General features: G+C 41.3%; 1 protein-coding gene across 4 annotated transcripts in view; it reads right to left on the bottom strand.

Annotated features, from left to right (window-relative positions):
* KLHL29 (kelch like family member 29) overlaps positions 1-25,986 on the bottom strand; it is a 571,650-nt gene that overhangs the window by 508,993 nt on the left and 36,671 nt on the right. The window lies entirely within an intron of this gene.

A 25,986-nucleotide genomic window follows, 5' to 3' on the forward strand; every position in this document is an offset into this window, starting at 1 on the left:
TGTCACCATGCTGATCTATTTGACACAGCCTTCTTGAGATCATCTGGTTTTACTGCACCAAAGAGTATGCTGTTCTTGATGCTGTCCTTGTAGCGCTTTCTGGGCCAGCTTTGATTCCAACATCCTTGTGCCAGTTCTCCATAGAAAATCTTTTTGAGGAGTCCATGTTCAGGCATCCTAATAATGTCCAACCCAGCACAGTTGGGCTTTTATCAGCATGGCCTCAATGCTTTTGGAGAACTTCCAGGTTGCTAATTTTGTCTTGCCAGCGGATCCCCATAATGGCACGCAGAGCCCGCATATTTAAGGCCTCTACCTGTTGGATATGCCATTTGTATGGTGTCCAGGTCCCACAGCCATAGAGGAGAAATGTGAGCACAAAAGCTTTGTAAAGTTTTTTTTTTTTTTGAGAGGGTTACGTTGTGGGATTTCAGGACTTTGTTGCATAGCTTTCCTAGGGACTGGAAGCTTTCTGCATCCTGTTCGTGATCTCTTTGTCAAGAGATCAATCATTGGAGATGCTGCTGCTGAGATAGGTAAAACTGTCAACTTGCTTTAGCTGGATTCCACTAATGGATATGCTGGGAGATATGGCATGGAGTAGTGAAGGAGACAATATGAAAAGCACAACTGTAAACAATTCCGATGCACAAGAAACACAGGAACAATAGTAAGACACCAATATGGCTCCATGAGGAGTTCTCTAATGACCTGAAAATCAAAAAGGAATCCTATAAAAAATGGAAACATGGACAAATTGCTCAGGATGAATACAAAAAGGACAGCATAAGCATGTTGGGACAAAATCAGAAAAGCTAACGCACAAAATGAATTAAACCTAACAAGGGACAAAAAAGCAGTAAATAAGAGGTTCTATAAATACATTAGGAGCAAGGGAAATACAAAGGAAAGTGTAGGTCCTCTGCTTAGCAAGGAAGGATAGCTAATAACGGATGACATCAAGAATGCTGAATTGTTTAATGCCTGTTTTGCTTCAGTCATCACTAAAAAGGTAAATTGTGACCAGATATTTAATGTTAGTGATAAAGGGAAAGGAAAGTAAGGCAAAATAGAGGAAGAACAGGTTAAAGAAAGAACATTTAGGTAAGTTAGAGGTATTCAAGTCAAAGGACCTGATTACGTTCATCCTAGGGTATTTCAGGAACTAACTGAAGCAATCTTGGAACCATTAGCAATTATCTTTGAGAACACTTAGAGGATGGGTAAGAACCAGAAGACTGGTGAAGTGCAAACATAGTGCCTATCTTTAAAAGGAGGAACAAAGAGGACCCAGGGAATTATAAACCAGTCAGCCTAACTTTGATACCTGGAAAGAAAGTGGAACAAATTATTAAACAATCACTTTGTAAGCAGCTAGAGGATAAGAGGGCTATAAAGAATAGTCAGCATGAAATTGTCAAGAACAAATCATGCCATATTTCCTTCTTTGACAGGATACTGGCCTAGTGGATGGGGTGGAGAGAGCTATAGATGTGATATATTTTGATTTTAGTAAGGCTTTTGATACAGCCCCACATGATGTTCTCATAAGCAAACTAGAGAAATGGGGTCTAGATGAAATTAGTATAAAGGTGGGTGCATAACTGGCCGAATGAACATACGCAAAGAGTATGCTGTCATTATTTGGGGAACAAATGTCGTGGGTTCCCACAGGGGTCAGTCCTGGGTCTAGTAGTATTCAATATTTCCATTAATGATTTGTCAAATGGAATGGGGAGTATGTTTATAAAATCTGTGGATGACACCAAGCTAGGAGGAGTTGCAAGCACTTTGGAGGACAGGATTAGAATTCAAAACAATCTTGGGAAATTGGATAATTGGTCTGAAATCAACAATCAAAGACAAATGCAAAGTACTAGACTTAGGAAGAAAAAAAATCAAATGCAAAACTACAAAATAGGTAATAACTGGCTATGCAGTAGTACCGCTGAAAAGGATCTGGGGGGTGATAGTGGATAACAAATTGAATATGAGTGAATAATTTGATGCAGTTGAAAAAAAGACAAATCATTCTGGGGTGTATTAACAGGACTACTGTATGTAAGACAGGTGGTAATTGTCCCTCTCTACTCAGCACTGGCAAGGCCTCAGCGAGAGTACTGTATCTAGTTCTGAGCTCCACATTTTAAGAAAGAGGTGGACAAACTGGATAGAGTCTAGAAGAGAGCAACAAAAATGGTAAAAATTTTAGAAACCCTGATCTATGAAGAAACGTTAAAAAAAAAACAGGGCATGTTTAGTCTTGAGAAAAGAAGACTGAGCAGGGACCTCAGTACAGTCTTCAAATACGTTAAGGGTTATTACAAAGAAAGCAATTGTTCTCCTTGTCCATTGAAGGTAGGACAAGAAATATTGGACTTAATCTGCAGGAAGGGACATTTAGAAAGTTTTTTCTAATATCTAACATAAGTATGAGGATAGTTAAGCATTGGAATAGGCTTCCAAAGTAGCTTGTGCAATCCCAGTCACTGAAGGTTTTTAAGAGTAGGCTAGACAAACACCTGTCAGGGATGGTCTAGGTATACTTGGTCCTGCATCAGTGCAAAGGGCTGGACTAGATGACCTCTTAAGGTCTCTTCCAGCCCTATATTTCTATGATTCTGTGTTGATTTTGCTTTGGAAGAGATAGGTCAGTGATATTCACTTTTCTTAGTATAACTTGTTTTATTTAAACTATATACACCAGTCCTTGAGAGGAGGTGGTCAAACAACATGCAGGGCATTCTCTTTTTCCAGGAATCCTAACCCAACACTAATGTGCAACTCCCATGGAACAACTCTGTCCCAAGAATTGTCTCTAGTTAGAGAGGTCAAGGTAGAGAGCAAACTATTATTACTGCTTATAACCACTCTTCTAAAAATAAACTCCATAATAAAACTGACAATGCGGCATTTCTTCATAGACTGAAGAATGCTCTCACACTAAGAAAAAGAACTTTTAAAACTATGTGTGACAGCACCATCTGGTGACTCCACTGTAATAATCTAGTTCTATTTGTGCACATGGCACTTTATGAATTTACAAATATTAAGACTCAGTCATTGCCCCAAAAAGTTTGTGATTTAAGCTACATAATGACATAAGAAAAAGGGGAGAAATTTTAAAAATCATTAAATTTGATAAGGTTTGGCACAAGTCGTGTTGGTTCCAGATGTATTGTTGCGTTTGCCTTTTTTTAAAATGTAGTTTTTATATAACTTTCATGTTTCTCTACATAAATGTAAGCAAGAGAGAAAAAGAGTAGACAGCGGTGAATATGGTAAAACTGACTAAATGGAAGATCCTGTGACCAGAAAAATTTTGGCTGCGTATCAGGAATGATTTCCTGTCAGTGAGCTCTATTATACAGCACCATGAAATAGCCTCCCAAGGGAAGCAGTAGATGTCCCATGGCTTAGGGATATTTGAAACAATATTTGTTGTGGGAGAAAGAAAAGCAATGTTAAATACAAACCTGCACTGGTGTGCTTGATCTAATCTAAGATCTAGTGGTCTTTTCAACAGATAACTAGGATGCCAAACCTACATCTAAACACACATTTTTAACAGAAAAATCCTAACATGAGCTCTGTGTTCCCTGCACCCCACGGAGCCCTACTGGGGCTCTGTTTGCGCAGCATTCATTGAAGGCTCTGGGCACTGAAGTCTCAGTTCCCATTTCCTATCTTCAACTATGAGACTGCGCTCCCTCCCAAATGATTAAGTATTGCAGTTCACAATTAATTTTTAAAAGAACAGGCAACGTCTGGGTTGGTTTTTTACTTGATGAAAATCATTGGCTATAAATGGATCAAAAGTTGATAACAGCTTATTTATGACTAGACAGGGACCCATTTTTACAATTTACAAAATTTTACAAACTGGTCCAAAGATTTCCTTCTGAGCATCTCATTAAATCTAGGCTCGAAAGCTAAAACTGAGCACATTTTATACATTTCAGATGCTGAATGCTGTCAGGATCTGAAGATAAGCTACTTCTGCCAGACAATTTAGATTTTAAAATATTTGTTGGTTTCTCCAAAGATGAAAGACTGTTGTTGTTTTAAATCATTGCTTCATACAATTTGGTTTGCATACATTTAGCACAGAGTGACATTTACAATCCCATCGCTGTACACCACTCGAACAGAAAAGTAAGCCACAACTGCGTATTGTTATACAGTGACATAAATGCTCTATTTTCAAACAACCTTGTTTCTGCTGCAATCTTTTTCCTGATTAGATCATTTTCCATATGTGAAAAACAGTTACATTTTGTTTCCGGGTTTTACCCCCCCCCCCCCCCCGACTTGCATTACTGAAAACTTGTTTGAACCAATTCATTTTTCAGTCCCACAACTCCTTGTTCTTCAGTGCTCCCAGCAGGTATAAAGAAATGCAAACAATCAGAGCCCTGTTTTCTATTCTGCAAAACAGAATTCCAATCCAAGGGATAATTCAAAATTATAGCTTTTGGCTCCAAAAAGTCAGCCCATCACCACATTACTTTAGTTGTATCTACGTGCTAAGTACACCGAATACCTCTCACACAAAAAAATGTGTGTGTGTGTGGTGGTGGTGGTGGTGGGGAAACGGGGATGGATTATTAAAACTGCCTCATGTGCCTGCGGGTCTAACAGCTTGCTTACACCACTGTAATCCTCGAGGATCTTAATGCAAAATTAAGAAGAAAAAAAACGTCTAGTCTAAAAACCACAGATGCATGAACAAACAACAATCATCCCCCCCAGGGGAAAATCTACTTTGTGACTCGCCTATCTTTGTTTATGCTTGTTACCTGCAACTGCTGCAAACAAATCGAAGAGCAGAACGATTACCTAACAGAGTCACAGTAGGAGACTGGGAGAAGATGCTGGAAAACTAGCTGGTACTTGGTGGACAACAGGTTCACTTCAACTCAGCTTGCAGAGGTGAAGGGCTATACTACAAGCAGTGGTTGGGAGACAGAATGGGAAGCTGAGAATGACACATAGGGGCCACAGAACCCTAACCTTACCAGTTTTTAACTTTCTGATGAGGATTTATTTTACTTTTTTTGGTATAAACACCAACCTCTTTCCAATTGAACCTGTTTCTGCAGAGTCATTCCACAGTCTTTCAGCAGCAGCCTGTTTTTCAGCAATAAATACTTTGCACATATAGCACTTTTTTGCATGTAAATCTCAGAATACTTTACACATCTTGGTAGATCACAGTGTGTTACATATTAAAGACCCACACAGAGATCGTTCTTAGGACAGACCACATACATTTTGAATTTGAATGATGTATGATGTTTCCTTCGCTTTGGTAGTTATTTTTCTTCCACCTTCGTCAAATCGTTAAAGTCAAGCCAAGAGCTCCCAAAATTACCGACACCCTGTCACACACAGGGCCATTAGTGCCAACCAGCAAAGGCTTCACTGTTGTGTAACATCAATTCCTAATAGGCTTGACAAGCTCACTACACCTAGCATACTGCTTTCATGGTATTTATCCATAAATGATGTAATATGAGGTCTCTAATAAAAGCTTATTTAATATTGATCCTCATAATATGGATGATGTTTGCAGAGTTGTTTATATGTGATGAAAATATATTTTGAAGTCAGCATCCAATGAAGAGCTGACAAACAGATTTTAGGTTACACAAAGGATGTTGATTCATTCTCTCTCTTTTGACCATGTAGATTATGTCAAAACAATGGAAGCCCCATTTACATACCAAGTCAATAGGGGGATGGTACATCAACAGAGAAGCAAGATACCAGAGACTGAACCACAAGGGGTTGTGCTGGGAGGGAGGGGGAGGGGGGAACATTGACTTGGGGAATATGAGGGGAAGGCAAAATGACACCCTTTCATACTGCAGAGAATCTCAACCAGGCTTTGGTTGAAAAAGGCTTTGGGGTGAGAAACTTATTTAGACAAAAGGTTAGCTTGCTAAATTAAGTTTAATTTCTAAAAAGCATGTTATACTTTTGTGTAATCATTTCTGTTTCCACTTGTTATCCCTAATCACTAGTTCCTTAAAGCTTAGCCTTTGATAATAGACTTATGACTGTTTTCACTATAAATACATCTCAGTGCTGTGTTGTTGTAAAGGACCTGATCCTGACACCCGTTGAGCTGTGTGTATACCGTTCCCTTGTGGATAGCAAACCTAGTAATTTCTGTGAGTGTCCAGTGACAGAGGCTGGATACTACAGGGGGACACTTTCAAAGGGACTTGAGAGCTGGGGTACACTTATTGTTAACCTCCAAGGCAAAGTAAGGGCTGACAGAGCTCTGTGGAGACTGGCTGATCAGCAAACCGGCCGTGTTAGGGAGCTGACACCCTCTGAAGCACCAGCAGTTCTTCTCCTTGCTGAAGATGGGGGGTGGAACAAAGTAACTCCCAGTTCTGGCACCCCAAGAAGTGTCACTCCCTCTCCCCTCTGCATCCCTAGATACAAAGGGCCAACCCAACAAACTTCACTTTTCCCATAAACAATTCCACAAAATGTCTGTGCTGGGTCACTCACAACGTAATGCAGCATTCCATATTTCAGATATTTTAATTAATATCTTAGCTGAGCCACTTGTCACATAGTACCATAAGAGGCAACTATTTCCCCCCTTTTATAACTGTTGCTATGAAATTAGAGTACATCTAAAACAAGCTTTCCTACAGCCTACTTCATGTGACCTAAATATTCTCCTTTCGCTATAAAATTCTAGGAATGGCACACTGAATATAGCTTGAGGGAAGAATAGTTTCCTGTTTAAAAAAAAAAGTCCAGACATTAAATTAGCAAGACCGAGACCAACTGTGGCAGCACAATTTCAAAATCTCTTAAAAAGGAAATTAACAAGCGCTTCCCTTCAGTGCAATGCAATAATTTTAACTCAGAGTTCTGGTGATGGAACACTTTTTTTTTTTTTGGCCATATGTTTTAGTATAGTCACACTCATTGTACCCCCAAGGGGAGCAAAGGGAAGTAGCTAGTCCAAAACTTCAACTTTTTAAAGACACCATCAGCTAATGATAGACCTTAACAGCACCTGCAATTTTACGGCAATCTACATGAGCATTAAAAGTGACAGACAACAAAAAAACCACAAGCAGCACTGCTTTAGAGTAAGCCTCTACTTGCCAGTGGACTTTATTGCTATGTCAGCTGCACTTGAGACGGATGCGGAATTTTAAGGGCTGTTCTGGAATGCTCTCAGCTTGGAATATCTGGAAGAAGATAAGCAATCCTCTCTACTCTAACTGAAAGCAGCATTTACAAGAAAGACAAGCTACTTACTCCTTTTTAAATAATTAGGAGAGGTCTAAGAAGGGAATTGCCAAACAATACAAAAAAAGAACAGCCTTGAAGCGATCATAGCACTCTGAATTTAATATTATTTATTCTGCTTATTATGGTAGTGCTTCAGGACCAACCAAGGTCAGGGCTTGTTTTGCTAGGCACTGTACAAGCACAGAGTAGTAGACAGTGCCTGCCTGGAAAAGTCTTTAATCCAAATAGACAAAACAGATAAGAGTAAGGGTCTCTCTCTCACACCCACACAGTGATGGCAGCAAATGTCACATAAGCGTCATTTTTATTGTTGTTGGTCAGTTTCGAGTTTAATTGGGGGCGGGGAGTAAGATTTTGTTAAGAGGGAGTTAGCTAACCAGAAAGACAAAGGAAGGGAGAAGGGACACAGAAGAGAAGGGGATGAAGGGGACAAGATGGTGAAGAGGACAGGGCATGAAACACAGGTGGAGTGACAATGAGGTGAGCAAGAGGGCGGGAGAGGGAATGACCAGAATGAGCACTGTGAAAAGTAGCTGATGACACCTGTTGGTTCCTGCTGCAGAACCTGCTGAGGCTGCTTTGGTCTGTGTCTGCTCAGTGGCTAAATTCTCGACTGACCCCAATGGGAGCTGAATACAGTCACATCCAATTCCTCAGTACGCTCCGCTGAAAGAGATTATCACCAACCCCATTTTACAGCTACAGACTGAGACAGAGAACAGAAATGAAATATCCGAAGGCAATATAGGAGTAGCACTCATGAGCTAGTGTCTCTCATTCCCTGGCTCAATCCATTAGAATGTACTGCCTTTCAATATTAAAAACAGCCTCTATCATATTTAAGGTCAACAACCTCACCTTCTTCAGAGCAAGGGCAATGTGGCTGGAATAGACACTAGTGCAGTATTCAATGAGCACTTATTCTCTATTCCATGTAGAAGTTTTTGTGTTTCTAAGATAAAGCCTCTTATTGCCTTCAGGGTATTTTGTTTGAAATCTGTAATTACCTGAAAGATTATAGGGAGTGTGGAGTTTAGCATTAGCCAATTTTGTAGAAAAAGATTCATATTAAGTATTTCACTAAGCAATAGTACATTTACCCAACCAAACAAAAACAAGAGAGTCTATATATGGTTGCTTGCCAAACCCACATCCTAAGGTAAAATATAAAAATCGGCAGCTTTGGAAAGAGAATCCTGAGGAATCCTGAGCATAGGTCACTCCAGTGAGCGACTGCATCTCTTAAACATGTTTCATAACAACTGCAGAGTTGCCAGTTTGCAAGCAGGCCTCACATGTTCAGCTTTCTAAGAAGGTCTTGCCAAAGAAAGGAAGCCACCAAACCGGAGAGTCCAATGTACCCAAATCCTTTAGTTGTTTTGCACACAAAACTCTCAACAGCTTTGTCACAGGATAGCTGATCCCTGTGGATAGACTAAACCCAGCTCCCCTGTAACATGGGGAGTCCAATCCAAGTAAGTAGATAGGGTTGGGCTCCACCTGGGCCTATAGAGGGTTGCTAATGGGCAGATGAGATGAACTAATGCTACATTTACACTTCCACTTAGGTTGGCAAAATGTATGTCTTTCAGGGGTGTGAATATTCCACCTCCTAAGCAACATAAGCTGTGCTAGCATAAGCGCTAGTGTGTTCTTCTGCCGACACAGCTACTGCCACTCATGGGGGTGGGGTGGGGGGGTGGATTTATTATGTCGATAGGAGAGCTCTCTCCTGTCAGCTACACTGGAGATCTTACAGCTGTGCAGCTGCATCGGAACAGCTGCATCGCTGTAAGCTCTCTAGAGTAGACATAGCCTAAGACAGGCTGTGCCCTGGAGGAGAAAAAGAGTGGAGTTAGCTCCTGTGGTGGATCCCTGGAGGAAAAGCTCAGAGCAGCAGCCCTGGGTGGCTGCTCCCAGAAGGGAGCAGGGGGCTGACTGAAACTGGGAAGCTCCCAGGAGCAGGAGTACCAGAGAACCCTGGGAGGGGTAGCCTTGAAGCCTGAAGCAAAGGAATGAGTTAAAAGACTGGGTTTTTTTTGTTTGTCTTGCTAACTTCTGTTGAGAAAAAAAACCTCTTCGCAAACCATGGGGTGTGGCGGTGCATGCTTTGGAGCGGGGGAGAAGCTGGGCCTGGTGACAAGCTTCAATAGCAGTTTTGTACAGATAATTCTCTGTGTCAGGTGCTTGGCTGTCTAGTTCTTGCTCACATGCTTGGGGTCTATGAAGTTTGCTCAATTTACAAATAAAAGAGGTTTTCCTCCTTTCCCCTCTTGGCCAGCCCCACAATAATACTCAGAGTAAAACTGGGCTCTTTCCTTTTTTGTGCATCACCACCTAGAATAACACTCCTGCAAGTCATAGTCTACCTTCAGTGACACCTGGGTATCCTCATCATCGTCAATGGGGTTGCACAGATGTCACTGATGGCAGATTTTGGCAGTGCAGTTAACAATTGATTATTATTCTGCATCAGGAGAAGCATCCAGCTCGCTTTCTCAAAGCTGTGTTGGCTCTGCAGAGCAGGCAGGAACATTTCTCAGTAAAAAATGGCAAATACAATTGGAAATACAGACCACAGGTGCCAACTTTTTTCTGTGCTGGTGGGTGCTCGCGCCCACCCTGCCCCGACTCCACCCCACCCCAAAATCCCCGCCCCTCTCTGCCCCTATTGGATCCCTCCCCAAATCCCTGCCCCCGGCCCCACCTCCTCCCCCAAGCACGCCGCGTTCCCCCTCCTCCCTCTAGGCTTGCCATGTGAAACAGGTGTTTCGTGGCGCAAGCGCTGGGGGGGGTGGGGAGAAGCAGGATGCAGCGGTGCGCTCAGGGGCAGAGGCGGAGCAAAGGTGGAGGTGAGCTGGGGCGGGGAGCTGCCGGTGGGTGCAGAGCACCACCAATTTTTCCCCATGGGTGCTCCAGCCCCGGAGCACTCACAGCGTTGGCGCCTATGATACAGACAGTGAGCAGACTTGTTGAGCAAGATCTCATCCATTTACCTAGTCAAATTTTTTCTCACTGTTAACTGCGGTTTAGCCTTTAGAACAAAATTAATTTTAGATTTAGTCTTTAAAAACTACCTTAAAAGAATGTTGAGTGCTTAACTCACAAAATAAAATTAAAAGTTTCCCTGTGCAACTTTTAAACACTTGCCTTAAATGCTATATTACCACATATCTCATTTACTGCACACCATATAAACCCTGCACCACCTATGGATTGTTTCTGTTTATAGACTTGTCTGCATTGCTCAACAGAATAGCATCTGAGTGCCTTACTAAAATTAATGAATTTAGCCTCATAATGCTACAGGGGGTAAAATTCTGGCCCCAACAATGTCAACAACAAAACTTTCATTGCTTTCAACGGCGACAGAATTTCACACAGGAAATATTATAATCCCCATTTTGGAGATATATAACTGTAATGCAAAACAATCCACATTTTTGGTATCAAAGAATAAATACAACTGCATTGCTTCTATGAAACTCATTAAGGTGATGTATCAAAAACCAAAATACCCTACAACACTCCAGTAAAAGCGTTCTTAGTATTATCACTGAGTGCATTACAGCCTCTAACTCATTTAAAGAGTTGTGCTTTCTGATAAATCCTAAGGGAAAGTGTTCAATGCCTAAGGTCAATGCCCAATATCATGCCAATCTGATTACTCAAATGTTCCAGGATTTATTAGCTTCCTAAAAGAATAGATGCTTGTAGTTAAGGCAGAGGACTGGGACTCAGGAGATCTAGGTTCTGTTCTTGGTTTTGGCACAGATATCCTGTCTGAAAGTGCCAGTCTCTCTGTGGCTCAGTTCCCTAACTGTGAAATGGGGATTAGGATATTTCCTTACCTCTCAGGAGAATTTACTAATGTATGCAAGGTGCTCAGATACATCAATAATGTGAGCCTATAAATAAAAATAAGTTATTCTATCATCCAAATGTTTCCTTGTATTTCCTCCCCCACAAATGTAAATCTGTGCAGCATACCAGATCAGGTATTTCATAGAAATGTAGGGCTGGAAGGGACCCTGATAGGTCATCTAGTTCAGTCCCTGGCATTTAAGGCAGAAATAAGTATTTTCTAGATCATTCCTGAGAGGTGTTTTTCTAACCCCATTCCAACGACAGAGACTCCACAACCTTCATAAGCAATTTGTTCCAGTACTTAACTACACATATAATTAGGACATTTTTCCTAATATCTAACCTATATCTCCCAACCTGCAATTTAAGCCCATTGCATTTTGTCCTATCTTCAGTGGTTAAGGAGAACAATTTATCACTCTCCTCTTCATAACAACCTTTTACTTACTTGAAGACTGTTAACATGTCCCCCCTCAGTCTTCTCTACTCCAGACTAAACAAACCCAATATTTTCAATCTTTCCTCATAGGTCACGTTTTCCAGACCTTTAATCATTTTTGTTGCTCTTCTCTGGACTTCCCCTAATTTGTCCACATCTTTCTCAAAGTGCGGCCCCCAAACTGGACATAGTACTCCTGCTGAGGCCTTACCAGTAAGGCTACACTTTTGTCACAGAGGTCGTGGAAGTCACGGAATCCGTGACTTCCAAAGACCTCCATGACTTCAGCCCCAGCAGCTGGGAGCTGCAGGATCCTGTAGCCTCCCACAGTGGCAGGGATCTGTAAGGTACTCCCGCCGCCTGAGGCAGCGGGCCCCCAAGCTCTCAGCCACCATGGGCAGCAGAGGTACCCCTCAGCTCCTAGCCACTGCAGGCAGGGGGGTACTCCCCCGCTCCTGGCTGCTGCAGGGGACATCCCCCCCCCACAGAGCAGGGGACCCCTGCAGCTCCCCTGCCGCCACCGTGGGGGAGCAGGGGGACCCACACATCTCCCTGGCCGCTGCCACGAGGCAGGGAGACCCCAGCAGTTCCTCTCTGCTGCAGGAGGACCACCGCAGACCGCAGCCACCATGGGGGAGGGGCAGGGGAACCTCCACAGCTCCCCACTGAGGGTGGCAGGAGGATTCCCAGAGCTCCCCACTGCTGGTAAGGGGGCCAGGGGACCCTGCAGCTCCACTCCGCCGCTGGCAGCAGGGGACCCTGGAGCTCTGAACCCCATGGGTGGTGGGGGCCCCAGAGCTCCCAGCCATCCCACAGCTGCCCAGTCCCTGCCCATTTTATCATGGATATTTTTAGTAAAAAAGTCAGGGACAGGTCATGGGCTTCCATGAATTTTTCTTTATTGTCCGTGACCTGTCTGTGACTGTTACGAAAAATATCCATGACAAAAATCTTAGCCTTACTTATCAGTGCTGAGTAGATTGGAAGAATTACTTCTCGTATCTTGCGTACAACTCTCCTGCTAATACATCCCAAAATGACATTCACTTTTTCTTTTTTGCAACAGTATTGCTTTGTGGATCCATATCTAGTTTGTGATCCACCATCACCCCCAGATCCTTGTCTGAAGTATTCCTTCCTAGACAGTCATTTTCCATTTTGTATCTGTCCAATGTATTTGTCATCAAACATTATGTTCTATATAGACATGTTAAGCAATGTGACCACTTACACATTGTTTAAAACAAAGCAGTAGTTGTGGGGACTGGAGATCTACAGTGTCTCATTTCTCCTTATTCCAAAGTAGAAGAGACAGTACTAGATCTTTCAGAGATGCCAGCCTGCCAGAATAGGAGTACTGGGTTTATCTTCACAGAGGAAGTTGCTGTATTTGCCTCCCTCATTACTTCAACTGGTATCATCTCTTCAGTGTGTAAAAATAGAGGGGTAAGGCTGAACATAGTGGTCCTATTACACTGTCATATAAGGATGTACATAATGTGTTAACATTTTTTGAAGACAATGATGTTAATGTCATGCTGCAGTCAGAAGGCACGCTATATGCAAGATACAGAGTAGACGATGCACATACTTTCTGCTATTCCATTCAAAAGACAGGCATTGGAAACTTAAATTTTTATTGTGTGACAAAGTTCCTCCTCTGCCTTGGTGGGTCCTGCGCTTTTTGGCGGATTTGTTCACCTCAGAGGTTCATGGCAGCCCTCAGTTTGGCCTCTTCTGCTAGAGGCTCAAACCTGCTGTTCACTCAGCTAACCTCATCACTGGCCAGCATGGGGGAAACGGAGAACAATCTCTGCAGTCTCTGGGTCGGGGACAGGCCAGATCCCTTTCCAAACCAGATCTTCCTTTCTGGTGTTGCTCACAGACCTGGTCAACTCCTCCTGTGTCCGATCAGGAGTTGGGGGGATGGGAGGAACCCAGGCCTGCCCTCTACACCGGGTTCCAGCCCAGGGCCCTGTGGATAGCAGCTGTCTACAATGTCTCCTGTATCAGCTGTGTGACAGCTACAACTCTCTGGGCTACTTCCCTATGGCCTCCCCGCAGCACCTTCTTTATCCTCACAGCAGGATCTTCCTCCTGAAGCCTGATCACGCTTGTACTCCTCAGTCCTCCAGCAGCACACCTTGACACTCGTTGCACGCCCTCCACTAACTGATGGGAAGTCCTTTTTAAACCAGGTGTCCTGATTAGTCTGCCTGCCATAATTGATTCTAGTATGTTCTTAATTGGCGTCAGGTGTCTTAATTAGCTTGCCTGTCTTAATTGGTTCTAGCAGGTTCCTCATTGCTCTAGTGCAGCCCCTGCTCTGGTCACTCAGGGAACAGAAAACTATTCATCCAGTGGCCAGTATATTTGCCTTCGACCAGACTCCTGTACCCGACTGGTCTGGGTCTGTCACAATCATTTAAAAGGAAATAAAAAAGAAGTACTTGTGGCACCTTAGAGACTAAATGTCAACCTTTTACTCAGCCCAGAGAGTTGAGAATACTAGACATGGGTGCACTTCTCACCACGAATAAATGATCAAATACAACTGGAAATTAAGTGCCTAAATCATCAATCATTCTACCAGCTAAACCACACATCTTCCCCCATAATTCCACTTCCAGCAGCACTGCAGAACTATAGCCTTATGTTTTTAGGAACACTCAGTATCCTGGAACAAATTTAAATACAGAACATGAACACTTTTCTGTCAACAGAATTTCATCCTGTTTTAAACAATCTGACACATAGGGCTTCTATACTACCAGTGTCAAAAATGTCAGCAACTTTTAAGAATGTTACTCCCAGCAGGTAACTAGAATTACCAATTGTATTTGATTTTTTTTCCCCTACAGCCATCCCACAGATTTTTCACAACTAGAAGCAACTTTTGTAACTCTTACGTTGTTATTAGATTCCACCGCTTTCCCTCAGCCTGTGTGCAATGTCCACCATGAAAAGTTGTAAATTACCCTGTTTACTACCACAAGAGATGCTGAAGGGTTGGTATCATATGATGCTAGAAGCAGACAGTCTTTTCAGAAAGACTTCTGTTATAAACATACACCAGGCCAAACCCAACTCTAAGCCGTACTTGTGCCCAACATTGTTATTCAGACTCCTAATGAATGAAGCAGGACCAGTCTCTCCTTCCAACATATGATTTTAAAGTGCTGTATTGTCCACTCTAGTACAATCATGCTTTCTAGGAAGTCATAGTTTGGCTTCAGGTACATATGACACAGGTACATGTTTCACGTGGGCAGTGTTCCTGTGGTCTGAGGCCAGGTGTAGACCTAAAACTTAGGTCAACCTAGCTACATTGCTCAGGGCTGTGAAAAATTCCACACCCTATGTGACATAGATAATTCGACCTAACCCACACTGAAGACACCACTAGGTCAATAGAAGAATTCCTCCATTGACGTGCCTACCACTTCTCTAAGGGGTGGATTTTCTACAGTGACAGAAAAACATCTTTCATTGTTGTAATAAAAGTGTCTACACGCAGCACTACATCAGCATAGCTGCAGCACTGCTGTAGCACCTGTAGTGTAGACACACCCTAAGCTATCTCCTATCTAATAGTCCCTAAATAAGGTCAGGCCTAGAATGGTGTTCACAAGGCAAGGAGTATGTTTAAGCATATTTGTGGCAGAGTTTGGGAATGGAGGGATCACTGATGATTGCTGGAGTTTATTTCACACTGATCGAGTGCATTTACTTCTCACATACTGGATAAGATTTATCTACGTTGGGTGTCTAGGCATCGCTTGAATCATAGAATATCAGGGTTGGAAGGGACCTCAGGTCATCTAGTCTGACCCCCTGCTCAAAGCTGGGCCAATCCCCAACTAAATCATCCCAGCCAGGGCTTTGTCAAGCCTGACCTTAAAAATATCTACGGAAGGAGATTCCACCACGTCCCTAGGTAATGCATTCCAGTGTTTCACCACCCTCCTAGTGAAAAAGTCTTTCCTAATATCCGAACTAAACCTCCCCCCTGCAACTTGAGACCATTACTCCTCATTCTGTCATCAGCTACCACTGAGAATAGTCTAGATCCTTGCTTAACATTATTCATGGTGAGGTTCTGACCCAAAATGAAGCCACACAGGAATTAGCTATAACCATCAACAAGGGTAGCCAGTTAGGGAACAGGTAGGCGTGGTGTTAATTTAGACCTAACAAGACTTAAGCCATAGATTTAGGGAGGTGGGACTTGCCTGCAGGAATTTTAGGATTTCACAAAGCATTGCAGTCTGGATGACCCTTTGATCCGAGGGGCCGCTGCACATCTGAAGCAGCTCTTTACTAGATTCCAAACGGAAAGCGCCCAGTCTGCAAAGACTGTTATGTTCATTTGTTTATATAAACTATTACACACAACTGAAACATAAACAACACTGCAATCTGGTCTTTCCACCAATATACCATGCCACATCCTTACTGGAGAGCATCTGCTCCAAGCAATTTTTTTGTTTGTGTTCCTACATCTTTAAAGGCTCGTAGGAACTTTTCTTTCAGCTGATCCTTGCTTCAGGGGAAAAAAGTAAAATAAAAAAATCTGTAACTTGAATCAGGCTCAGCTAAAAGTACACTCCAGTGTGGATTGCTGTTACCACTTATAAGGCTTCACGGCAGGTGGCAATGCCATTAATCTTCCACAATGACAAGCTGTTCCTCTCAATCATGGTTTGAGATAAATTTCAGCATCCATCAAGAGTATGAGCTTGAAAGTAGGATGACTATTCAGCCAGGTTAAAAATGCAGATGATATTTTACTTAAGGCTTCATAATGTTTAGCAGAAGAAACACTAAAGCAGAAAATATAGATTGATAAACATACAGGAGGACAAAAGAGTACACACAATAACACCGCATCTACACAAAATGTGTTTCTACCTGGACAAACAGTATTCCATATGTATCATACACATGCAATTTTTTCAAATGGATCAAAATTGTGTTACAACCCTAATAGCAAGATAGACAATCCACTTCAGACCCCTATGGAAGTGAAGATTCATTATAAAGATTAGTTTTGATTGAATACGCCTACTACAAAGTGTTCCTAGGGAAAGATACAGCATTACAAATATTTTACCATGTAAGCATGAAAGACACTTACATGCTAAAATAGGCTAAGTACATGGCCAATCAGTAATCACCAGCACAACCTCCTATCTTTTTCATGTAAAGCCCAAAAGTGGAGCTAGGATTGCACCCTGATGCTCAAACTACCTCTATTGGAGCAGTAAGTGAAGCAAGTGCCAGTGTTGGCACTTTCTCAGTGGAGAGACCCTATCTTTAGGACACCATGTAGGCAATGTTAGCAAGAGTGGCCCAGCTGAACTCAAACAATTAAGGTGGTTCATAGGAAAGGAGGCTGTATCTCAGAACCCAGAGCATATAGAGCTTGATGGATCAATACCAAAACCCTGAAATGCAGCCAGAAGCAAAGAAAAAACCAGTGTAGTCTTCAGAGAGTTGATGCACAATGAATTTTTTGTCTAACAAAGCTTAACAGGATGTGCTTTCTACACTAGCTGTAGCAATCAGTAGCCTTCAGTAGGATTACACAAGTGTAAAAGAGCATATAAGTATAAAAGTCTACTCCTGGGGGAATTCTGCGCCAAAAAATTAAAAATTCTGCAACAAAAAATTAAAAATTATGTGCACAACATTTTAAAATTCTGCATATTTTGTCAAAATAACACAGTATAATCACACCCAGTTTCAATTATTTTTGGTCATTTATTTCAAAATACCTGTCAGCAAGTATGTCTGTAACAATACAGACAACAAAAAAGATTCAGGAAATCTTTTTTGACAAATAGATTCCTTACTAGGCATATTTATACAGAACTCTGAGTAATAATTTGTTTAAACCACAATACAGAAATGTATTTCCCGCACTCCTGAGAAGCAGTGCAAAGACTGGGGGGGCGTCAGGGGTAACGGAGTAGCTGAGGAAAAGGGAAGTAAATTGCTGGGAAGGGGCATTGGAATGAACTTGGAGGGTTGTTCGGTGTGGGTGGGAAAAGTATGGAACGGGGGGGGGGGTTTGGGTGGGGGGAGCGGAGAGAGAGCTTCCCCCATGCAGACCCTGGCTGACCCCTAGCCTCTCCCATTCAGTCAGGCACATCTGCCCCGTCCTCATATGTTCCTGCACCCCCATCTGTTCCTCCACCCCCACTCAGACACCCACTCCCCCCATTCCCATGTGACCCTGCACCCATCCCCATGTGGCTCTGTATCCCGTCCCCGTGTGGCTCTGTGCCCCCACCCAGCCATTTTCCTGTCCCTATGTGTCCCTGTCCTCCTCCCCCATCATCATGTGGCCCTGCCCCCTGTGGCCCTGCACCTCCACTCCCATTCAGCCCCTGCCCCAGTCTGTCCTCCCCCACCAGCCTTTATGAGCCCCTTATGAGCACCCCATGATGTCTGTCTCCTCATAGCCCTCATCTCCTGACCTGGCCTGACAGGTGCTGTGAAGAAGGCAGGCTCTTTCTCTTCCCTCGCTGGCTGGGAGCTGCTGCTGTGTTCTAATCACCAGAGCACCTCTGGTGGGCAAAAGGCGGAACTGCAACAACATTTCAGCAAAAGCTTTTTTCTGAGCAAAAATTCAAAAATATGCATGTCTCATTAATTATGCATGTGCTCAGTAGTGCAGAATTCCCCCAGGAGTAATAAGTCAACCTGTAGCACCTTTAGTGGTGATGAAGACTAAACCAGAGAGAACCATCCTGACACTCAGAACCGCCATGGAGAAAAACAAATTTGTTAACCAAGCAAACTGAATATGGAATCAGTGGGACAAAACAAAGATTTAATTCTACAGTGCCACGCTTTCCAGCATCATCTTTCAGGTTAGGACAACACAACACTTTAACATATAAAGACTCCTCCGCACATTTTCTTTGTCAAATAATTTACTGCTTCCCTGTAATTGCATCAATGAAGAAGTGACCAAAATCAGCCCATAAGGAGCTAAACCAATCAAGATGCATTAAGTTCTGATCCCTGAATCAAATCAATTTCCATTTACCAAAAAGAGATGTATTCTCTCACTTCAGTAAACTCTAAAAAGAGAAAGATGAAAAAATTTCTTGATCCTCGTGTAATTAGAACCTAACTGAAAGCAGCTGATAACCGACACCACCCTCTCAGAAGCACTCTCATACAGAAGACTCCACAGCATTTGACTCAAAGAGAAGGACAGAATGCTTGCATCCTAAAGAATCCTTCAGCTAATTCAAGTCTACAAGAAGACGACTTCACTAGCAGCCAACTTTGGCTGATGACGAATTTCTGCACAGACACTGCCAAGCTTTAGGCTATTCTTAGCATTAATTTTAATTGAGAACATTGAAATGTTGTGACTTAAGATTCATTAACAGTTTCCCCTCATGCAACCTTGAATACTTGGCAACTTATTTCTGGAAAGGAAACATAGAGGAGACATAAAGTAACTTAATTAAAATAGAGGGACTATGTGGGATTTAATTTGAATTTAATATTTTTGATTTTCATTGAGCTTCCTGTCTCAAGCCACTCTTTAAGTGAGTCTGTGGATTAAAAAAAAGGAGCACTTGTGGCACCTTAGAGACTAACCAATTTGTGAGCTGTAGCTCACGAAAGCTTATGCTCAAATAAATTGGTTAGTCTCTAAGGTGCCACAAGTACTCCTTTTCTTTTTGTGAATATAGACTAACACGGCTGTTACTCTGAAACCTGTGGATTAAAAGACATGCTGAGATCTTAAGTGAACACTCTGAGTCTCTTCTTCCAAGTAACTGAATTAGAGTCTTCCTCCAATTACTGAACTTCTTGCGGAAAAGCCGATAATGTTATGAGCATTGGACTTTATTAAGATTGGATATTTGACAGTCTGGATACTGTCCGCTGACGTTTTATATGGATGGGATTGAGAAAATTGAATGTATGGAAAATATCATCATTTTAATGCAATGGGAAAATTAATGAGAATGAAACAAGGAGGAGAGCCAGCACCATGAGACCAACAAGTGTTCTGTAGTCCAGTATGAGGACTGTGGTGGATAGCACGTCAAACTGCCATATTTCATTAAGATATATCACACTCCCTTAATATTACTTTTCCATGTAAGCCATTGCTATAGTTACCAAACAGATGTTACAAATTTGCTAATGGAAAGAAAGGGGAGAGCAGGTGATCATGAATGGGACTAGACAAGGTTGGTCCACACCGTGAAAATGTTTGAAAACTCTTGATGTAACAATGAAGGGAATATAGAGATGCTAGGGAAAGTGGGTATGGGGAAGGAAGCATGGAAAAACAACAGGTGCAACCTACCTGTAAAGAAAAGCTGAATAAAGATAAGAGAAATCCAAAATGAGGAGGCAAGAAAGGTGTGGGTCAGGAAGCAGATAATGTAATGTTAGTTCCAAAGGCAATCGTGAATCAATATTTGTTAAGAGACTACAGATGAAAACTTATGACTATTTGCCCAGGTAACTAAAGAGGAATTCATTTTCCAAGGTAGTGCACTGGCATAAACATCACCCTCTCTATCTGAATAAAAGCCAAGATTCCTTAGCTAATAAGATAATGACAGTTAACACCACATCAACCTAACAGGGCTCCAAGAATTTAAATTTGCAGGCATGAAGGACAAAGGGGTGGGGGATGGAAGACATTCCTGACAGACTGAAGGTCACTCACACAGGGACTGGAGGTTGATGATGCTTGATAATTAGAAAACGGGCCTGGTAAACTGACAGGCACAGCAGATTACTGATGCAAGCATCAGACTATCTCAAGGGGTTTGGGGCTTGCCTAGGTGAGGCTAAGGAGGCTTGGTCCTAATTACTGTTCTACTTTTGGTTTCACTTTCTCTAAATTTTCCAAAAAACTTGGTTGTATTTAACACATTTGGCTCTTACACGGTCTCTGGGATAACTCAGTACAGTCCTTTTTTTTTTTTTTTTTTTTGGAGACAAGAACAAGGCATCTGAAAGCAACAACCAACAAAATCTGAGGTACTCCATCAAGGATGATACCCCTTGGAAATCAATGAAAAGCAGTCTGAAGTCAGCAAGACCACAAGGTACCAAGAGGAGCAATGGTGATAAAGGGACAAAAACATTAAAACTTGCTTCTGGAATGGAACTTCCTTTGGCCTCCTATAAACCACCTGGTAGTGTTTACAATACCTGGGTAAACAGGTTTGATTTCCACATCCAGTCTCTACCACACATTAATACACAAGCTCCTTTCTGACTTGCATAGAATCAACAGGTCTGCTTACTTTTTGAGTAGAATCAACTTCTCTTATGCAGGGAAGCAAACTGAAGCGGGTCTCTCTCTGTTAAAAACTCAGTCACCAAGACTTAATTAGCACTTTGTTTTGTGGCTGGTTTTTGATTTTTATTTTTTATTATTTTTTTTTTTTTTAGAGAAGTCATTAATAATTGAGTGTCTGCTTGTCTGAGTCATGACATCTCTTAATGTACTAAAAAACACACTGGTGTGACAAATAGTGGGATCGAACCTTTGAACTCGAGTCAGGATAAAACTATTATAATTGGCCTACGAGATTTTTTTTCCTCCATTCTATAATGTTAACAATTTTTGGAAAAGATTAACTGGCATGCAACACAGTAGCTCATGATTAAAAATAAACATTGCTTTCATGGCAATGCATGCTGCCACAACCATATTTTAAAGTGGAGATATACAACAACGGCATCAACAAAAAACAACAGCAGCAAGAATTTTGAACACACATAGAGTCTTAGAAAATGAAATCCAAGTGGCAATCAGCTATGAAAAATATAGTTTCGTAGGCAAGTACCCCACTGCTATATGAACAGACAACACATACACATGACAGGATGTTGGACCACCATCCATTCCCAGTTATTAATATCCAGAAGATTTCTCCCTAATTGGGATCTAAATATGTATAGGAGAAGAGCAATTCTTCTCTTTGATAGCCTATTGCTACATTTTAGACTAGACTAGTGAGAACAGGTGGTACGTCCTCTGCATTTAGGATTTGATCATAAAATTGCTGTGCAATTGGGCTACAGTGAAATTTTCTCTTTATAGGATATGCAAGATTCACTTGATTTTGATTGTATGGTTGTTTTTAAAATTAACATTTAAGAGAATGCGAAACTGCTCTCTCTCCAATACAGAGAGACATTTTCTTTTCAGACCAGCTTTTCTCAACAGCACCACCACCGCTGGCTGTTAACCCTAAAATAATAAGAGTTTAAATAGTTTCCTAGAGACAAGATTGTGGGGTTTTTGAGGAAAGGAAAGGAAAGAGGAAAAGGAAAGAGGAAAAGGAAAGGGAATTCTGCTTCAGTCAATTTCTCTTCTGGCTGTGTAATTTGACACATTGGTACTCAAATGCTATCTATTCAACACAGTATGTTGCTAATCTAATCTAAAGCAGCACTGTGAACACTGCTGTGCTATGGAAATGCTTAACAATGCAAACATGATTAGCCACATAGATGGGAGCTTTACATGCTACTGTTTTGGGAGCAAAATTTAATAGTACAACAATGTCGAGATGGCCTCCCTCTTCAATTCTACCTCATCAACACTTACATTATAGAGCTCAATGCAGACGAGGCTTTAATCTTGCTGTCTGCATTTTTTTCCTTGCTAATATGAAGGCTCATCTAGCACTAATTATGGCAATTTAATGAAGAGTAGAGAAAAGAATGATTAATAAATGCCTTCACCATTTGTTATGTTTTTGGCAAGTTGAGCTGCATTAGATCATGCCTACAACAAAATTAAGATATAAAATGTTCTCCATAGTCTAAACAAAAAAAGTAATTAGATGCATTTTACTGCATACCACAAAACAATGGATATCGTTTGAAAAAAAGAAAAAAAAACAAACCAAAATGTGACTCGCCCTTTGCAAACAGACCTAAGAGATAAACTAATGAACATCCTGTGTCTGGGACCCTTGATTCTGATTTAGGTATGCTTTGGGAACCTGCAACAAGAGAGAATCCCTGAACTGGGCATGGATTAAAGATCAGCTGCAGTAGGTGGAGAGGGGTTATGCTGGATAATTAGTGAGGTATCTTCAATGGACATCAATGCAAAGAATTACAACCCCACTCTGTTGTGGCACTCATCCTCAACCTTCCTCCATCCCAAATATCCCCACTACTTAGCTCTGTATAAGTCTTCTCTAGTAGGTTTCAAAGTAGCAGCTGCGTTAGTCTGCGTCCGCAAAAAGAAAAGGAGGACTTGTGGCACCTTAGAGACTAACCAATTTATTTGAGCATAAGCTTTCGTGAGCTGTAGCTCACGAAAGCTTATGCTCAAATAAATCGGTTAGTCTCTAAGGTGCCACAAGTCTTCTCTAGTAGTTTTTCATAAATTGTGCCTGATGGGATAGGTAGCATACCTTCTCATACCAGTAAAACGATAATTTGATAATGTTAGTCAATCCTATACTATATAAGACCTGTGTTATAGTCAATACTATATAATACCCGTGTTAAGTTTCTGAGACTGCCAGTGTTAACACATATTTCCAGAAGCCTGAGCAAACCGTAACCAAGTTGAATTCTTGTGTATTTAAGGTCTGTGGCCAGCCTACCTGCCATCTGACTACTTACTAAATAGGATAGCATCAAGACTAGATCTCTATAAAGATTAAACAGATTTTATGTTTTCCTTCCGAAATGTGAGCTTCTCAGTAGTTATACGAATAGTGTTGTGTTGCAAACTGACAGAAAAAAAACCTGAAAAATATTAAAAGGGAAAAAAATAAAAAGTTCTCACAGAGGATATAAATACAGGCAGCAAGTCACCACTTATCTCTTTTGGAAAGAATTTTAGCAGAAGGGAACAAGGGCTCGACATCTTGAAAGTAAAATAAAATAGCTATGAAGGATGTTATTTTAAAGAAATGGACAGACTAGATAAAGGAGGCACTGGAACCTGGGGATTAATTAAGAGAAATTATGTTGTCGAACTTGATAGAGCAGATATTAAAGGAGCAAAGTCAACTCAACTTTCACCCCAGATCTATATTTCTGGAGAAACAAGTTTTAGAAAACTTTAAACCAATGGAAAGTTTTCACTTTTTTTCCCCTTCAATTATGAGGGGGAAGAATTGTTTACACAAATAAAAATTCCACTGCAATGTTTACAATCCAAAATACTGAATCTAAAAGTGAAACTGACTTCTTTGGTTTTCCAAGATGAACAAATAGTTCCTTGAATGGATCTTATGTAGAGACATTTGCTAGTGCTCTCACAAAACAGGCACAGTTACATTAGAAATACCAAGGAAGACATGCAAAGAAGAAACCACCAGTAAACCCCACAAAATGAACTTTATTTCAAGTGTTCAGTTTTAATAAATCCAATATGTTGTTAGTATCCGAGGCAACATGGTATGTTTCTCTAAAACAGGACTTACCTTGCAACACCCACTTAATATCAAGTTAAGATCCCCTCAGAATTCTGCCAATCCAGCGTCAATACTGAAATAATATGTTTTCATTACTATAATCCTGACCGGAAACTTTTGCCATTCAAATAAGGGGTAATGATTAAGCCCATCCTCATCTTCTTAGAAACACAGGATAGGAAGGGACCTTGAGAGGTCTAGTCCAGTCCCCTGCACTCATGGCAGGACTAAGTACTATCTAGACCATCCCTGACAGGTGTTTGTCTCACCCGCTCTTAAAAAATCTCCAATGATGGAGATTCCACCGCTTCCCTGGGAACTTATTCCAGTGCTTAACCACCCTGACAGTTAGGAAGTTTTTCCTAGTGTCCACCTTAAACCATTCTTGCTGAATTTAAGCCCATTGCTTGTTGTTCTATCCTCAGAGGTTAAGAACACTTTTTCCTCCCTCCTCCTTGTAACAATCTTTTATGTACTTAAAAACTGTTATCATGTCCCACTTCAGTCTTCTCTTCTCCAGACTGTACAAATCCAGTTTTTTCAATCTTCCCTCATAGGTCATGTTTTCTACACCTTTAATCATGTTTGTTTCTCTTCTCTGGACTTTCTCCAATTTGTCCACATCTTTCCTGAAATGTGGCACCCAGAACTGGACATGATACTCCAGTTGAGGCCTAATCAGCGTGGAGTAGAGCAGAAGAATTAACACTCCTACTAATACATCCCAGAATGCTGTTTGCTTTTTTTGCAAAATCTTACACTGTTGATTCATATTTAGCTTGTGATCCACTATAGCCCCCAGATCCCTTTCTGCAGTACTCCATTTTGTATGTGTGGAACTGATTGTTCCTTCCTAAGTGGAGTACTTTGCATTTGTCCTTATTGAATTTCATCCTATTTACTTCAGACCATTTCTCCAATTTGTCCAGACAGGATTAAAATTCAAAACAATCCTCCAAAGCACTTTCCACCCCTCCCAGCTTGGTATCGTCCGCAAACTTTATAAATGTACTCTCCATGCCATTAACTAAATCATTGATGAAGATATTGAACAGAACTGGACTCAGAACTGATCCATGCGGGACGCCACTTGATATGTTCTTCCAGCTTGACTTGAACCACTGCTAACTACTCTCTGTGAATAGTTTTCCAACCAGTTATGCAAGCACCTTATAGTAGCTCCATCTAGGTCACTGCCTCTCAATCTTTCCAGACTACTGTACCCCTTTCAAGAGGATGATCTGTTTTATGTACCCCCAACTTTCACCTCACTTAAAAACTTACAAAATCAGACATAAAAATACGAAAAAGTGTCAAGGTACACTATTACTGAAAAAATTGCTTACTTTCTCATTTTTACCATATAATTATAAAATAAATCAATTGGAATATAAATATTGTACTTACATTTCAGTGCCTCCTGGCTGGTTTCCATCATGTTGTGGCTCTCTGCTGCTCAGAGTTCTCTAGCTTTATTTTGTAATAATGACAGACAACTTTCCTGTCCAGTTTTAAAATTCAAGTTAAAACAATGTATGTGTCCTTCATGTGCTGTTTCTTATTGAATTGTGACATATTCATCATTCAATAAGGCACAGCATATGAACGATTATTTAAACATTTAAAAACAAGGTGGGTTGCTGGCTCTTTACAAAAATTGACATATTTAAGCACCGAAAACAAATCCTATTACTGCTGTCTTTAAAACAAAAGCACACTTTTTCTACTGCAGTGCTCTCTTCGCTGTCCTTCTGTCCTTCCCACGGCAAGGCGGCCGTGCTCAGCACCAGTAAATACTGGAAGGCACTGTTTAAAAGTGTATTTTATTTTATTTTGTTTTATCTGTGTACTTGAATCATAGATTCCAAAACCAGAAAGAACCATTGTGATCAACAAATCTGACCTCCTATAGAATACAGGCTATAGGACTTCCCCAAAATAATTTGT

The sequence above is a fragment of the Natator depressus genome, chromosome 3, assembly GCF_965152275.1.
Source record: "Natator depressus isolate rNatDep1 chromosome 3, rNatDep2.hap1, whole genome shotgun sequence".
Lineage (NCBI taxonomy): Eukaryota > Metazoa > Chordata > Testudines > Cheloniidae > Natator > Natator depressus.